The sequence below is a fragment of the Scyliorhinus canicula genome, chromosome 4, assembly GCF_902713615.1.
Source record: "Scyliorhinus canicula chromosome 4, sScyCan1.1, whole genome shotgun sequence".
NCBI lineage: Eukaryota > Metazoa > Chordata > Chondrichthyes > Carcharhiniformes > Scyliorhinidae > Scyliorhinus > Scyliorhinus canicula.
In genome coordinates this window covers 190,360,711-190,377,374 of record NC_052149.1, presented here as the reverse complement: position 1 = coordinate 190,377,374, position 16,664 = coordinate 190,360,711, and the positions used below count along the sequence as shown (strand labels likewise).

General features: G+C 46.1%; 1 protein-coding gene across 3 annotated transcripts in view; it reads left to right on the top strand.

Annotated features, from left to right (window-relative positions):
- Positions 1-16,664, top strand: part of LOC119965250 (CCR4-NOT transcription complex subunit 6) — a 143,931-nt gene that overhangs the window by 69,583 nt on the left and 57,684 nt on the right. The gene's annotated exons all lie outside the window — the stretch shown is intronic.

Sequence of the window (16,664 nt, the reverse complement as noted above, 5' to 3'; positions counted from 1 at the left end):
AGGCGGGGGAGTCTCACTTGCTCGTGCGCCTCCGATCTGGCAAGGGGCAACCTCCCATCTGGCATGGGGCAACCTCCTGGTCCTCGGCTCTGCCAACGAAGTCCAGTGCCATCTGCTCGTGGACTGAGAGGGTGCAGCACGGGTGGAACCCCTCAGGTTCTCTCGTGCAAGGCAGCACGGTGGCGCAGTGTTAGCACTGCAGCCTCACAGCACTGAGGATCCAGGTTCGGTCCCAGCTCCGGGTCATTATCCGTGTGGAGTTTGCATTGGTTTCGCCCCCACAGCCCAAAGATGTGCATGTGAATTGGTCATGCTAAATTGCTCCTTAATTGGAAAAATGAATTGGGTACTCTAAATTAAAAAAAAAAGAAGTTATCTCACGCTCCCTGTGGTTGTCGGCGGTCCCATCCTGGGTGGGGGGGGAGGGGTGCGAAAGCATCAGCGTTAGGCAGTCTGCTGCATGCCGTGCAGCTGTTGGCTAGATGATGGCATGGGAACGTGGGCCCCCGGCCAAGGCGGCTCACGTGGGTGGGTGCAGCCCATGTGGGTCAGGGGGGGGCTACTTTCACATGTGTGGGTGGTAGGGGTGGGGTGATGCCGGGGCACGTCTGTGTACTCACCCTGGCTGCCCTCGTCAGATCGTGCATCTTCTTGCGGCACTGTTCGCCGGTCCGTGGGGTGTGCCCCACTGCGCTGACGGCGTTACCCACCTCCCTCCAATTATGCCGGACTGTGCTGCTCAGGTGGCGGTGTCCCCGTCTGGGGCACAGGATCGCCCTCCTCTCCTCGGCCGCGTCCAGCAGCGTATCGAGGTCGTGGCCCCTGAACCTCGGGGCGGCATGGCGGGTGGCCGCCATCTTGCAGGTCCCGGGACTATGCGCGTTCGTGCACCTTTACGTGCCGTATCATTGACGCGTCTCATGTATCCGACACCAGTCTGGCGCCCCGCGCTTCTCGCGGCGCCCGTGCTGGCCCCATTAGCGGGCCTGAATCGCTCCTCAGAGCTGCCTGTTCGCGGTGGCGTTACGACGGCATCAACACTCTGCCGCCGGATGAGAGAATCCCGCCCTGTGTAATTTCAGGAAGGCGTTAGCTGTAGCTCTTGCGTCTAAAGGAATTGGGGGGGTGGGGTGCTGGATCATGGTTTTGAACTTGATCATGTTTGACGGAGCAGCCCGAAGGTCTGAACGGTCATCTCCTGCTTCTGTTTTCTATGTATGTTTCTATGTATACCATGGATGGTGTCCTCAGATTTGTTTCATAGGGACAGTGCAATTGTATCTCTTACCAGAGATCATGGACAGTTCATATGCCACAGGTAGATTGGTGAGAACGGGTTCAAGCAGGTATTGTCCTGTTAGCCCCAGGAGAGGGCCTAGGTAGAGTGCTCTTTTGGTGGGTCGATGCAGACTCGATGAGCCAAATGGTCTCCTTTTGCATTGTCTGGATTCCATGGATATGGATCTATGGAAAGAAAGTTGGAATTAGACGAAAGAGCAAAGAAAGAGACCCAGCTTAAAGTGCTGGAAATTAAAGGAGAGCTGCAGAGTTAGACGGGAGCCTAACACTAGAACAGAACAGAATCCAAACACTAGAACAGAATCCAGTGGGGATATTATTACCTTTCTATAGACCCCATCAAAATTTGAGGGAAAGAGACATTCTTCATGGGCATTTGTGACTCAACTGGAGTGGCTGAAGAAGTGGGCATTACCAATGGAAAGTAAACGGGCACGGGAAGTTTATGCTTCCCTGTCAGAGGGGCTGTCGATGAGGTAAAAAATACAATTTTTGGTGCATGTGAATTTGTTCTGGAGAAATTTAAGCACAAGTTTAAAGAAACAGGAGGGCCAAATATGTTGAATTTTGAAAGGGTTAAGCAGAACAATTTAACTAGGTGTGTCCGAGCATTGGGAGTTGAAACTACATGTGAGGCTGTAAAAGAAATCATTCTCTTAGACGAATGGAAGAAGTCACTACACTTTTGTGGTAAGAACCCATGGTGAAGACCAGAGGGTGATAACTGCTAGACAAGCAGCAACAGTGGCTGATGATTGAGTCGATCCATAAATTTAAACCGTTGTTCCACCACCCCCATAATTTTGAAAAGGATAGCAAGTGGGAAAGTGAAAGGAAGGCAGGTAGCCAAGGTAAGGAATGGATGGCTGGGAATGCTCTGCGATCCCCTCCTCAGACGAGAAAGGAAGATACTGAGGGTGAAGCTGTGACTCAAAGGCCTATGTGTTACCATTGCAATAAATTGGGACACATTCAGTGCAGCACGGTGGCGCAGTGGTTAGCACTGCAGTCTCTCGGCGCCGAGGTCCCAGATTCGATCCCGGCTCAGGGTCACTGCCCGTGTGGAGTTTGCACATTCTCCCCCCCCGTGTCTGCATGCGTCTGCCCTCACAACCCAAAGATGTGCAGGGTAGGTGGATTGGCCACGCTAAATTGCTCCTTAATTGGAAAAAATGAATTGGGTACTCTAAATTTATTTTTAAATTAAAAATTGGGTCACGTTCATTCAGCATGTTGGAAGTTGCGAGGAAACCCATGGAACTTGGGGTTCATTTTTAAAAATATATATTAATTGACGTTTTACATAATAAACAACCAACTAAAACACATGAATGCAAAATTTACAATTAAAAAAACAATTAACTTAAAACACTTTACTTAAAAACCTGAATAGCTGACAGTGTGTCGATCCTTAAAAAAGGAAATAAATCATTGCCATCTCGGGTCGAACCTCTCCACTGAATTGCTGGTGGTGAATTTCATTTTCTCCAAGTGTAAGAAGGATATTCCTAACCAGCCAGATACACTGGGCGGAATGGGAGACCTCCAACCAAGCAATATCCACCCGCAGGCCGTCACTGAGGCAAAGGAGACGATGTCTGCCTGTACCCCAGAGTGGACTGCCGGTGAATCCAAAACCCCAGATATGGGTGCCAATTAAAATGGGACTAATTATAAATGGATTATATTCAACATGGTGCTAAAAAAGAAACCCAGATGCTGGTGAGTTTGGGATAGAACCGAAACCTATGCATGTGGTCAGCTGGGGCAAACTAACAGCGATCACATCTGCCCTCAACATTTTGGGGGAAAAACCCATTATCCTCTCTTGTCAAGTGCGTCAGATGCATCACCTCAAGCTGAATTAGGCTCAACTGGGCACTTGAGGATGTGGTGTTCACTCTGTAAAGGGTCTCTCTCCAAACCTCGCAAGTAAGTACAAGGCCCAGCTCACATTCCCATTTTTCCCTTGCATTGCTTCGTGGGGAAGGATCAGACAAAGGAGTATGGCCATGTATGTCTTTTTGTAAAATAGTTTTACTGGATGTGGGCTTGGCCTGCTGGGTTACCATTTGTTGCCCAACCCTAATTGCCCTTGAGAAGGTGGTAGTGAGCTGCCTTCTTAAACCCCTATAATTCAATGTGGTGTAAGTACACCTATTGTGCTGTTAGAAAGGCAAATCCAGGATTTTAACCCAGCAACATTGAAGGAATGTCGATGTATTTCCAAGGCAGGATGGTGAGTGACTTGAAGGGGAACCTCCATGTGGTGGTGTTCCCATGTATCTGCTGCTCTTGTCCTTCGCGGTGGTAGTGGTCATGGGTTTTCAAGGTGCTGCTGAATACACACTGCTGCTACTGTGCACCGGTGGTGGAGGGAGTGAATTCTTCTGGAAGGGGAACCAATTGAGCAGGCTGCTTTGTTCTAGATGGTGTTGAGCATCTTGAGTGTTGTAGGAGCTACAAGGCATCCAGGCAAGTGGGGAGTAATCTATCACACTCCTGACTTGTGAACATACTTTGGCGGGGGGGGGGGGGGGTGTCAGGAGGTGAGTTTCCCGCTGCAGGATTCCTAGCCTCTGACTTGTTCTTGTAGCCTCAGTATTTCTATGACTAGTTCAGTTCAGTTTGGTCAATGGTAACCCCAAGGATGTTCATAGTCTGAAATAGACCCTTTGCCAGGTTGGACAAAGGATAACATCAGCAAGGAGGGAGGTGGAGCCAGAAGAAAGGAAAGTAAGGGAAAGCCGTATGAAAATAACAAAAAAACTAGAGTTGGGTAGCTGTACTTTGCCTGGCAACTCTCTCAAACTGGCGAGCCTCCCTCCACAAACAGGTCAACAGCACGGTAGCACAGTGGTTAGCACAGTTGCTTCACAGCTCCAGGGTCCCAGGTTCGATTCCCGACTTGGGTCACTGTCTGTGCGGAGTCTGCACGTTCTCCCCGTGTCTGCATGGGTTTCCTCCTGTCCTGGTCACAGTACACCTGAAAGAGAGAGAGAGGCACAATGTAGTTGCTTTTATACCCCTGGTGGTCTGGCCCTCGAGTGATCATCTGGTGCTACTGATTACACATTAACCCTTTATGTACATGCAGATAGAGATTACTACACTAAGAGAGGAGAACACCACTTGGTTTGAAGAAATTCAAGTGGGAGAAAAGAGCAATAGCGCAGTAACTATGGCAAGGAGAGTGGATGTAGTGCAAGAGTGAGCCTCCATTTGGCCCCAATGGAATCAGGATCACTGATTCACAATAAAACTTCTTGAATATTAGCAGCCAGTAATAGAAGAGCCAAGCCCTCTGTCTATCTAGCTCTTTCGAGTGGAGCACTGTGGATTCTCGGATTCTTACCGCCCAAATAAAAGCAGCTATCAATTTAACCTAAAAAAAAGGATTAGGGCAGAAAAATGGGAAGACGTGTAAAGAAGAATAAAAACCTAGGGAATAGGTTCTTTTTTTCATTGTTTGAATCCTACCCGTCAAAGATATAAGAAGGTTATTCCACCTCTTAAATGTTGCTAAGTGTGCTTTACACTTAATTGCTCTGTTTTATAACCTTTGCTCTCGAGTCGCCAGGTATCTTTATGATACCACCACGAGGCTCAAGTTCAAGTGCTGATCAATAACTCAATACACCAGTTAGTAAGTTTCAAATCAAAACACATTTATTATATACACAGTCAATCACTACTCATGCATAAAACTCTACTTACTAGACTATCTCTAACACTAAAAGGCCTATACTTAGCTTTGGAAATGGCCCACCAGGTCAGGTGAACAATGGCCTTTCGTTCGATTCTGAGGCTGCAGGCTCCAAAGCTGGTATGGACTAGTAGCTAGGAGCGCCTATCTCGTAGTGTGCGTTGACTGGAGACTTACTTGGTTGGTGCAGCTGCTAGGCAGGTCTCTCGTTGTTGAGGGTCACGGTCAAGAGTTGTTTCGAGCTGCTGAGAGACCCTGCCAAGAAGGTCGAACTGAACTTGGAGACTCTATTTTATTGTCCCCAGGGGTTTTGCGCCCTTTTGGGCGGACCCCGTACCTGGTTCCGATTGATTGGACTAAGTCCCGATCACTTGGATCGATTTCTCCAATACTGGAGCTGCTCCCTGATCGCTGGGCGGTTCCTATGTGTCCGTTGACCTTCCTTTGTCTTGGCTCCTGCTGGCGCCGAGGAGTCTGGTTTGGTCTTGATTACTTTAATGTATCCAATTGTTCCTGGGGATCGCTCATTAATATGCAGATGGTTGCTGGTTTCTGTTCTGTCTGGGTCTTTGCACGTCTTAATACACAGGAAACCTTGCACCTGCTTGTTTCCCTGTGCCTGGCTGAATTTCCCTGCATTCTTAGCGGGCATCCATTTTGGAATCGGGAAGTGGCAAACCCAGGTGGCTACAGTAGGTCTATTTTAACATTACTGATCAGGTTCGATTCATTCAGTTTGTTAAGTGAAACCCAACTGGGGGCTACCCTGACCTCCAAGTAACAAAAATTTGTATAGAGAGGCAGAAATGTAACGTGCCTTAATAGGCTTGCCTTCCAGGAGGGTTGACTGGAAAACATTCTCTCTTGCCTAGATTTAATTTCTAGCCGGAGAAGAATCCAAAGTTATTAAGTGTCTCCGTTATGCCGCTGATGGAGGGAGTTGGGTCTAATATATAAAATTAGATAATTTGCATAAAGTGATTCCCCATTACGAATCATACCCCTTCATGACCAGAGGCCCTCAAGACTATAGAGGAGAGGCTCTATTACCAGGGCAGATAAGAGTGGAGAAAGTGGGCAGTCCGCCAGTGCCCCTATTCAGGGTGAAGTAGCCTGAGTAAAAAGTGTTTGTAAATACTGGCCGCGGGGGCATTATATAACAAGCAGATCCAAGAGGCAAATTTATGGCCGCATCCAAATCTCCGGATAATTTCAAATAAATATTCCCACTCCACCCTGTCAAATACTTTTTCAGCGTCGAGAAATCATATCATCTCGGGCTTGAGTGCAAGGGAGGGGGGAAGAATGACATTTTAAAAGGCGACGTATGGGGTGGCATGGTGGAGTAGTGGTTAGCACTGATGCCTCATGGTGCTGAGGATCTCTGGGTTTGATCCTATCCCCGAGTCACTGTCTGTGTGGAGTTTGCACGTGTCTGCGTAGGTTTCCCTCCCATAACCCAAAGATGTGCAGGGTAGGTGGATTGGCCACGCCAAATTGCCCCTCAATTGGAAAAAATTAAATAAAAATAAACGGTGATGTATATTGGCTGATAATTGCCAGCCCTTTACAAAGCCAGTTTGATCCTCCGAAATGAAACTGGGAAGGCAAGACTTCAACTGGAGCGCCAGAACCTCAGCGAGGAGCTTAACGTGTGTGTTTAACAGCGAGATGGATCGGTATGAACCACACTCGGTTGGGCCCTTATCCCTCTTAATTAGCAAGGAAATAGTGGCTTGTGTAAGGGTCGGAGGACCCCTGGATAGTGAGTCATTAAACAAAGCTAATAACTAAGGTGCAAGTTGTTCCAAGACATTAATAAAATTCGATCGGAAAACCATCTGGGCTAAGGGCCTTGCCAGTCTGTTTCAAAACCTCATGGTGAATGGGCGACATGGTAGCACAATCGTTGGTACTATAGCTTCACCCCGTTAGGGACCAAGGTTCGATTCCCGGCTTGGGTCACTGTCTGTGCAGAGTCTGCACATTCTCCCGTGTCTGGGTTTCCTCCGGTGCTCCGGTTTCCCCCCTCAAGTCCCGAAAGAGGTGCTTGTAAAGTGAATTTAACATTCTGAATTCTCCCTCGGTGTATCCGATCAGCGCCGTAGTGTGGCGACTAGGGGATTTTTACAGTAACTTCATTGCCATGTTAATGCAAGCCTACTTATGACACTGATAAATCTTTATTATTATTATTATTATTATTAACGAGGAGTCCAACTCACAGCTCCTATACACCTCAACAGCTGGATGGGCAGACTATCTAGAAAATCAGACATGACCGACTTGCCAGAGGGGGGCTCTGATTATACGACTTAATAGCCACATTGACCTAGAGAGGGGCGGAAACAAGGCTGTCGCCCAAATTAAGTATCTGGAGGATCTCACAGGAGGCCGCTTAGTGTTTTAATTGGTGAATCAGAAGGCGACTGGCCTCCCAGCGCTTGATAAAGTATTCCTTGAGCAGTGCAACTGACGTACAGCCTTATTAGTGGACTGTACATAGAATATAGAACAATACAGCGCAGTACAGGCCCTTCGGCCCACGATGTTGCACCGACATGGGAAGTCAAAAACTAAAGGCCATCTAACCTACACTATGCCATTATCATCCATATGCTTATCCAATAAACTTTTAAATGCCCTCAATGTTGGCGAGTTCACTACTGTTGCAGGTAGGGCATTCCACGGCCTCACCACTCTTTGCGTAAAAAACCTACCTCTGACCTCTGTCCTATATCTATTACCCCTCAATTTAAGGCTATGTCCCCTCTTGCTAGCCACCTCCATCCGCGGGAGAAGGCTCTCGCTGTCCACCCTATCTAACCCTCTGATCATTTTGTATGCCTCTATTAAGTCACCTCTTAACCTTCTCTCTAACGAAAACAACCTCAAGTCCATCAGCCTTTCCTCACAAGATTTTCCCTCCATACCAGGCAACATCCTGGTAAATCTCCTCTGCACCCGTTCCAAAGCTTCCACGTCCTTCCTATAATGAGGTGACCAGAACTGTATGCAATACTCCAAATGTGGCCGTACCAGAGTTTTGTACAGCTGCAACATGACCTCATGGCTCCGGAACTCAATCCCTCTACCAATAAAGGCCAACACACCATAGGCCTTCTTCACAACCCTATCAACCTGGGTGGCAACTTTCAGGAATCTATGTACATGGACACCGAGATCCCTCTGCTCATCCACACTACCAAGAATTTTACCATTAGCCAAATATTCCGCATTCCTGTTATTCTTTCCAAAGTGAATCACCTCACACTTCTCCACATTAAACTCCATTTGCCACCTCTCAGCCCAGCTCTGCAGCTTATCTATGTCCCTCTGTAACCTGCAACATCCTTCCACACTGTCTACAACTCCACCGACTTTAGTGTCGTCTGCAAATTTACTCACCCAACCTTCTGTGCCCTCCTCTAGGTCATTTATAAAAATGACTAACAGCAACGGCCCCAGAACAGATCCTTGTGGTACGCCACTCGTAACTGAACTCCATTCTGAACATTTGCCATCAACCACCACTCTCTGTCTTCTTTCAACTAGCCAATTTCTGATCCACATCTCTAAATCGCCCTCAATCCCCAGCCTCCGTATTTTCTGCAATAGCCGACCGTGGGGAACCTTATCAAACGCTTTACTGAAATCCATATACACCACATCAACTGCTTTACCCTCATCCACCTGTTTGGTCACCTTCTCAAAGAACTCGATAAGGTTTGTGAGGCATGACCTACCCTTCACAAAACCATGCTGACTATCCCTAATCATATTCTTCCTATCTAGATGATTATAAATCGTATCTCTTATAATCCTCTCCAAGACTTTACCCACAACAGACGTGAGGCTCACCGGCCTATAGTTACCAGGGTTATCTCTACTCCCCTTCTTGAACAAAGGGACCACATTTGCTATCCTCCAGTCCTCTGGCACTATTCCTGTAGCCAATGATGACCTAAAAATCAAAGCCAAAGGCTCAGCAATCTCTTCCCTGGCTTCCCAGAGAATCCTAGGATAAATCCCATCAGGCCCCGGGGACTTATCTATTTTCACCTTATAGGCCACCTAATAGTTCTAGGGATGTAGAGGAAAGGATGGCGAAGATGATTCTGGAAAAGAGCGAAAGTAACAGGGTAGTTGTTATGGGAGACTTTAACTTTCCAAATATTGACCCTTGCAGCCTACTTCTCCAACCTACACATCCTAAGTCATGTCTAATGGCATCATAATTGCCCTTCCCCCAGCTATAACCCTTGCCCTGCGGGGTATACTTATCCCTTTCCTCCACGAACCACCTTCAAATTAGGCTGACCGCACTGCACGTATGCAAATTTCCCCAGAACAGCTGATCAGTAGCTCTGCTCTGCTGGATGCTTGCCTTCACTCAAACTCCTCGGGTCTCCTTCGCAGGTACACCTTCAAATTAGGCTGACCGCACTGCACGTATGCAAATTTCCCCAGAGCAGATGATCAGTAGCTCTGCTCTGCTGCCCTCTGCTGGATGCCTGCCTTCACTCAAACTCCTCGGGTCTCCTTCGCAGGTACACTTTCAAATTAGGCTGACCGCACTGCACGTATGCAAATTTCCCCAGAACAGCTGATCAGTAGCTCTCCTCTGCTGCCCTCTGCTGGACTGTAGTTCAAACTGTGTGCGCAGCTTTTTTTCTGCTTGCGAATAGTGCTGTAGGAGGATCGAACGGCTCTCGATGCCCTCAGTAACTCCACAATATGCACATTTCTGCCTCCTGGATCTGTTCTCCAGCTCATTCAACTTAGCTGTTAATATTTTGTTAACGTCGACCATTCAAGCAAGGTCGTACCCAAGGGAGGTGATCCTGTCACTATGATCCGACAATGTGACCTCCCATGGCCATAATTGTAGCTCCATGAGGAACAGGTTTTATCGGTGTTTAACGAGCTCGAACGACAAAACCTTGGTGAGACCGTCGGCCATGCGTGGAGTGGTTGGAGAAGACGCTGACTCCGCCATCTTCCCTTGAGAAGAGGCTTCGGAGTCAGTCGACGAGTTTCAGACTAAATCTTTTCTGGCTCTGCCTCCCTTTGGGCATCTCCTAGATGAGAGAACTCTACTGAACCAAATTTCAAAAGTTCAAGACCTGTGGCCCCTGTGGGAGCAACCCCGTGTGCATTTCCCCTCCCATCATGCCACCGGAAGTTCCTTGTTGGGGTTCATAAGGAGGATTCTGAAACGGGAACAAAAGTGGAGAATACTGCAGGACAGACTGTGACTCCAGTGAAAACTAGGAGACCTGAGGGAAACACTGCTTTGGGAGCAGGTGTAGCAAATGAGGTAAATGGGAACGTTGCAGGGTTTTTGTCTACGGTGAAGATCACCCGGTTTTCATTCAATTGTGTAACAGAACCTATAACTATTTTAGGGGAAAGGTGCAACGCAAACTCTCAATGGAAAGGGATTCGGAGAGTTCAATGAAAGCTAAGGTGTTAGTGGATGGGATAAGTGGGGATTATATCCCAGTTCCCTGGTGTAACGTATAATTGGAGTTTGATTCTATGATCAGGTCCAGTCTTTGTCAGAGTGATTAAGAAGTTACCAGTAAACTGAGTTTTAAAAAAAAATTCAAAATTCAAACTATCTCTTCCCCTGGGACCGGACTTCAAACATTCATTTTCAGGTGGGGGCCACCCAATGTGCACTGCTCCCCCTCTACATTTGTCCTGGATTCGGGCCTCGCCTCGTGCCAAGCTCTTCCCCCGCCGCTCACTTCGGGCTCAATGCCCCTGCTCCTCCGGCCATGGGGCTCCCCACTGGCTCCAAACCAGCCCCACTCGGCGCCTGTCCCTCAGGCCTCAACAGCGGACGAAATCCCGGTCAGTCCACCAGTAGATTGAGTAGACTAAGCTTTGGGAAATTATTTGACGGCAGTAAAGGTTATTGCTTCACCCATGTTTAGAGAGTACAAGGGCAACAAGGAGAACGAAAGTTGCAAAACAAAACTTGGAAGATGAAGATAATTCTGAGGAAGTGTTTGGTAGGACTTTATTAACTGAGGCCCAGGAGGCAGACCAGGAGTTAAATAGATTAGCACAGTCTGCTCTCACAGAAGTTGAGGCTGAAGGGGTTCCAGAGTGCTAGTACATTAACTTTTTTTTTAATTATAAATTTAGAGTACTCAATTCCTTTTTTTTTTCCCAATTAAGGGGCAATTTATTGGGACCAATCCACCTATCCTACACACCTTTGGGTTGTGGAGCTGAGACCCACGTCGCAGACAAGGTGAGAATGTGCAAACTCCACACGGACAGTCACCCGGGGCAGGGATCGAACCCAGGTTCTCAGCGCCGTAGGCACCGGCGTTAACCACTGCGCCACCATGCCCCCTTGTGCTATTACATTTAAAGCAGAGAACTGGGGGTGGCATGGTGGCGCAGTGGTTAGCACTGTTGCCTCGAGGAGCCGGGTTCGATCCCAACTCTGGGTCACTGTCGTGGTGGAGTTTGCACATTCTCCCCGTGTCTGCTTGGGTCTCACCCCCAGAACCCAAAGATGTGCAGAGCGGGTGAATTGGCAACACTAAATTGCCCCTTAATTGGAAAAACAAATTGGGTATTCTAAATTTACAAAATAAAACAAAGGAGAACTGATGAGGAAGTGGTGACATCCTCGTACATCTACGGAAGAGGAATGGACTGTTGTTCTTCAGATAGTGGTGACGCCCAAATATCATAAGGAAATACTGCAGGTGGCACATGAGGTACCAAAGTCAGTTTATATATTTTAACTTATCTCAAGTCCACAAACTTGGGAGATGCAAAAGGTGCAAAATATGTTTGGAAACTATGGTTTCTTCCAAGAGAAAGAATAAGCTTTATGCTAAGATGTAAGTGTACAAAACATAATGTCCTCAGTGGAACCTAGACATATTTAGTACCAACATAATGCTGCCCGAGCCTTAAACTAACAAATATATGTCTCAAACTTCAGAACTGTAAAACAAAACTTACAACTTTTAAAGTTAAAATGTAATTTTAATAAATTAGAATCATGTGGGAATTCGGAAAACTCTTGCATCAGGCAACAGGTATTTTTTTTCTGGCAAGGTTTGTTAAGCATGTAATGCAATTCTGTAGGACCTGTCCGGTAATAAGATAAACCACAACATGTGATTAGATGACTACCTTTACTACCCATATCATGAAGAACCATTTAGTCAGGTATTGGTAGATTGTGTAGTGCCATTGCCTAAAACGAAGGCAGGGCATCAGTATGTTCTTATGGCCATGGATATGACTAACCGATTTACGGAAGCCACACCTTTAAGAACAGTGGAGAACTTTGACAGTTCTGCACATGCTAAGGCCTATCCTTGGAAGTGCAATCTGACCAGGCTTCCAACATTATCTAAAATTTTCCATGGCATAATTCGTAGTTTAGGTATCAAGCAACTAAAGTCAACCACATATCACCGACTAACCCGGAGAGCTTGGAGAAATATCAGACTCTCAAAACCATGATTGGGCCCTATTGCCATGAATATCCAAGGGATTGGATTTTTTTACTATTTGCCACCAGAATTCTCTGAACGAACCTACTTGGTTTAGCCCATTTGAATTGGTCTACGGCCATGAAATACGAGGTCCATATGTCAGGTGTAGCCCAAGAGCATTTGAAGGTTTCAGGAGCAAGAATGAAAATGTCGGCAGGCAAACATTCCAAACTGGAGATGAGGTACTGGGGGTATTGTTGCCGTTGCATGGTGAACTGCCTGATAGCGAAATTCGGTGGCTCCTCTAAGGTAGTTAGGAGGGTGAATAAGGTGACTTGCCTAATAGATACTCCAGACTGTAGGAAGAAGGACCGATAATGCCATATCTATGTTGAAGAAATCTCATCATAGGGAAGAAGATAGGAAGGATCCAGTGTGTCAGATGTTAGAAGTAGTGGAAGAGGACCGAGACAGTAAAATGTGATTGGTGAAGAAGTCTGATAGTTCACAGAATGACTCTTCTGTGGTACAGTTAGCAAATAGGGTAATACTACAACAGTTAGATAAGTTTGCATACTTAGAAGAACAGCACCAAAAAGATCTCATAAGACTACTGCAAAATCATAAGATTTGTAGGGACACACCGGGATGCACTGCAATAACCTAACATGATGTAGGTGGCTCGAACCCGATTAAACAGCATCCATAATGACTGAACCCACAGAAACTAGCTCAGATAGAAGAGGAAATCCAATACATGTTGGAGAATCATTTAATTGAGCCAAATAAGAGTTCTTCGGTCGTGTTCATACCTAAGCTGGATGGGACAAGTTGGTTCTTTATATACTACCAGAAGGCCAGGGCCATCAACAAAACAGATTCATATCCGATTCCCAGGTTGGAGTACTGTATCAATAGGATGGGCAGTGCCGTTCGTTTATAACACACACCAGGTACACTTCAACGACTCGCACATCAAGTAGTGGCTAGGGTACCCGAATGCGGGGTCTATTTGGATGACATGGTAGTTTAGTGACACGTGGAAAGAGCATGTAGGACAGTTGGAGGAATTATTTAATGGATTGCAATTGACCAATTTCGTTATCTATTTGGCCAAGAGCGAGTTTGCCAAAGCAAATCTGTCTTTGTGAGTTTCCTACAGGTGCTCTGGTTTCCTCCTGGGGGAGGGGGGGTGAGTTCGGAGTTGGTCCAGCACCTTCCAAGCAGGAGTCATCGTTGGGTGGGGCTCAGCTGTTCTTTGGGGGGGGGGGGGGGGGGGGGTGGTTTCATCCAGGGTCAAAGTGCTGCCCACTCTTCCTGGCATCCGTGAAAGGGTCATGCAGCTTCTTTCGGCACTACTATTCATATCCGGTCCAGGCCATGGGACCCATGGCGCTCACAGCCTCTGCCACCTGCGCCCAGGTCTGGTGTACAACGGCGGGTGGGGAATGGAGTGCAGATATGCGATGACAGCTTGTCAGCCTCTCTAGTGGGAATTCCGACCCTAGCGAGTAGGACACCGTTTTTCATTGGAATCTATCGTGTTCCATGTGGCGCCGTGCAAGCCCATTAGCGGATCCTGAATTGCTACAGGACCAGCGCCAATTTAGTTGCAGAAGTCCACTGATTCAGTCCCCATTAACATTAGTTTCTCAAACGTAGAATCTTGGCAGCGGTCTATATTAGATGCTGAGTAGATCTTGTATGCAGGCTAGTGAAAGTTGCTGACATTTTAAATAGCTGAGTAATGGTTTACTCAATACTGGATTTAAGCTAACAGCTGGCCCACAGCGGACCGTTATACAACCAACTGACTATATTTTTCAGCGATATGTGCATGCACAGTATGGGGGACAGAAATTTCTTGTCTGTAAAATAGATCAAATTCCGACTGCAAATTATTTCCAAATGTGCAATTAGAGCAGAAACGTTAATTATTCTATGACTGGGATTGTGATGAGTATTTTTCTAAACTGTGAAATAGTTTTTGGGCAATCAAGAACCAAAGCTGAATGAAGGCAGTTGTTGAGTATGTCAAGTCCATCCTGGGAGCATTTGCAAGGATGTGGATTGACACATTCGTCAAGCCAAATTCTGCCATCAGTTTATTGTGTGGACAATAGTGTTGGGATCCTTCACGAGGTAGACCATATATATTCAACCTTTTTGCTCCCGAGTGCTCCCACCTATATTATCCCCCAGCACAACACAAGTAATTTTTACATGTAAAAACTATTTCAGCAATGCTTCTACTCACCATGTTATCGCTGTTGCTATCATAGCAGTGCAGAACATATGGTCCTCATACCATCCTACTCCCTCTTTCCCTAACCATGAGTTCCAATCACTTGATTTCTAGTTTCCCCCTTTTCCTGTCAACCCTGACAATCTGACTTTCCTGGGGCATCAATGGTCCTTGTTAGCTGCTTGATTGTCAGTCAAATAACGTCCTTCCCAATTCTCCAATTGAAAATAATCAACAATTGTGCAGTGAAAATGAAGAAAACACAGCTTTTGAAGACTATTTGATTTTTTACCCCCTTAAATTGCACTCTTAGTGTCCAGATTGATGTTTGACCCTGACATTTCCAAGACAGTCCTCCAAGGTTGAAATTCTAGTTGTTCACACCCAATGATGGCCTCCAATCAGGACTTGCTGTGATGTTCTCCTTTCCAGAATAAGACATGGAGATGCCGGCATTGGATTGGGGTGGGCACAGTAAGAAGTCTTAACAATAGCAGGTTAAAGTCCAACAGGTTTATTTGAAATCGCTAACTTTCAGAGCATAGCTCCTTCATCAGGTGAGTCACCTGGTGTTGTAAGACTTCTTTCTTTGTAGAACAAGACAGGTTTAGCACAGTGGGCTAAATAGCTGGCTTGGAAAGCAGACCAAGGCCAGCACCACGGGTTCAGTTCCCGTGCCAGCCTCCCCGAACAGGCGCCGGAATGTGGCGACTAGGGGCTTTTCACAGTAACTTCATTTGAAGCCTACTTGTGACAATAAGCGATTTTCATTTCATTCATTTCAAGACTGCTAATATTTGATATGCGTTCACAGGTGAAAAATGAATTAGGTTAGACACCAAAGTGCAACTAGTGCCCTTGGTAGCTATGTTATTGTATAACTCAACAATTTGAAAAAACAGTAGAAGAGAAAATTAGGAGGGATGAAATTCAGCAGGGTAGAATATTAAATTAGTTCAAAGCTGTTTCAGTTTTGTTGGCATTGCTAATGCTAATAGTTCCCTAATGTTGACACATTCCACTCTTCTTCCTCTATGAAGTTAGCAATTCACCTTTAATTGAGTAACTCCTTTTTTGCAGTTGGAACCCATTTTTTGCATCTCTTCATCAGACCCCTAAACGACCCTCTTTTGGACTGACCCTGGACTGGACTGACCAAATTAATATTACACTCCTGTATGCTTCACCTGATGTCTATGTATTTACATTGTGCACCTTGTGTTGCCCTATTATCTATTTTAATTTTAATTTTATTTTCATTCATGTACTTAATGATCTGTTTGAGCTGCTAGCAGAAAATTACTTCTCACTACGTGACCATAAACAAATCCATCCAATCCAAAAGGGGGCATATCATTTAGATTGAGCCACATTTAGTTAACAGCTTAACGAGAACATGAAATTTTTTTATTAACAGTGAGCATAATATAATCCAAGTTCAGATCCTGTTTGAAAGGGAGAAATGGAAAACAGCTCCAGAGCGAAGATTTTGGGTTTAGGTGAGGCTGACTTCAATGGAACAAGACAGGCTGTCCACAGTAAATTGGCCAAATATCTTAATGAATCAAATGACACCAGATCAGTGAGAGGTATTTGTGATGCAGAGCCATTTTATATCACTAAAGATGTAATGATTTTCCTAGAACACATCCATGGGCAACTCGAGAGGTAAGAGACTGGAGAGAAACTAAAAGAAAAGCAAACAAAAATGCCAGAAAAAGCATTGATCCTGGCGAATAGCAGGGGAAAACAGAAGACTGAGTTGGGACTGGAGCTGCCAGTTTACTCGGCTTGATCCTACCTTCATGCAATGGTGTACTTTTTAAAATCATCCCTTAAGTTACTTATGGTGGACCCTTTATTTAAAGCCTTGTGATGAAATCCCAGTCAAGGACCCGATAGGTAACGTTCTCCCGTTTTGGTCAAGAAGTCAGAACAT